The following is a 1,458-nucleotide window of genomic DNA, read 5'->3' on the forward strand; positions in this document are numbered from 1 at the left end:
TGTGCAAATGTTAATGGTGTTCTGAGAAACGCACCAAAGCGACTGAGAAAAACTGTAACATATGACAAACACTGAGACCCCCACTCTGCATCCACTGGGCCACTGGCCCCTTGTTGTCTTACATTTACAGATAAGCATGTGGCGAGTCTCCTGCAAACCTGCTTCTAAGTTATAACAATTATGAGTTTTTATTAAAGGTACAAGCATCAGCAATCCCCAACTGTAGCTTCCTGTCTCCTTTTATGACAGGCAGACCCCCAGTGTACATAAATTCCTTTCCCTCTACACAATTACACACACTCTCAAGCCTACAGCTAAGCCAAACGGAAACACAGACAAATCCTTCCCTATTCCTCTCATCTACTGCTGGACCCTTTTATCTAAGCAAATTTAACACATTGTATTCTAATAATTGTTTTCTTGTACTCACACTGACCTGAGAGGACAGATTTAGATTATGAATATATTGATATATTGCAAAGCCAGTCAGTGCAAAGTAAGAAGTAACTTCTCATTTTTAGGAAATGAAAATGAAGAGACTCAGGACATGAAAGACAGGTTCATTAGCAGAAAAGCTAAGGCATCTGAAACACTCTCAGCTCTTAGTTCTGCTGCTTTTATCCTTATACTTCATTATGCATTGATTGCAAAAGATCCGACAGTGTGTGTGTATGTGTGTGTGTGTGTGTGCTTTTTTCTTTTTTGTTCTTCAGTTTCCAAGAATGCGATCATCTGAGCTCTTAACATAGATAAAAGACTCACCCAAAGTCCCAAAGCATCTTTTGTCCACCTTTCCATCTTTCTCTCTCTCTTATGACCTCTGACACGTGGAAGGGCACTGCACAAGCAGGAGGTTATTGAGTTTTAACAGTAAGCTAATAGACTTAACAAAATGCACTTAACTGCCATTAATGAAAGGCCATTTGATCAATACTCATCTAAATTCTCCCTGGGACATAATGTGATAGTTGAAGGTTGCACAACACCCTTGGTGCTGACCTTTCTCTGATGCTTAATGATAGCCTGACAATGCTTGTATCGCTAGAATATTTAATTTTCCCTCATTAGCAGACTCATCAAACACAGCATTGACTTTTTCAGCTGTGGATGGGATATTTTAGGAGTGGTGTTTATCCCGCATAGTGTTGAAAGAGATCCCATGCACCCTATCTGTGCATGCCGGGCAATAAACTGAGCTGATCATGAAATGTGCTGAGGTTATCATATATGCAGGAAATGTTAGTTCCTAATTTGATCAGTGTAAGAGAATGGAGCATAAGAAGATTCCTGGTGAAAATCCCCCCAAACACACATGCCAGGTCCTTATCGCAGTCACTGTGTGTACTGGCACTAATTTCTTTTGTCATTTCCTTTTTCTCTGTGCCTCTTTGTCTTCTATTGTCATGCACTCTGCTTATCTTCTTCTGGCTGCTCCCGGTCGTCACAGCCGAGCATCTG

The sequence above is a fragment of the Haplochromis burtoni genome, unplaced genomic scaffold (genome assembly GCF_018398535.1).
Source record: "Haplochromis burtoni strain Fernald_Lab_line unplaced genomic scaffold, NCSU_Asbu1 Contig_13, whole genome shotgun sequence".
NCBI lineage: Eukaryota > Metazoa > Chordata > Actinopteri > Cichliformes > Cichlidae > Haplochromis > Haplochromis burtoni.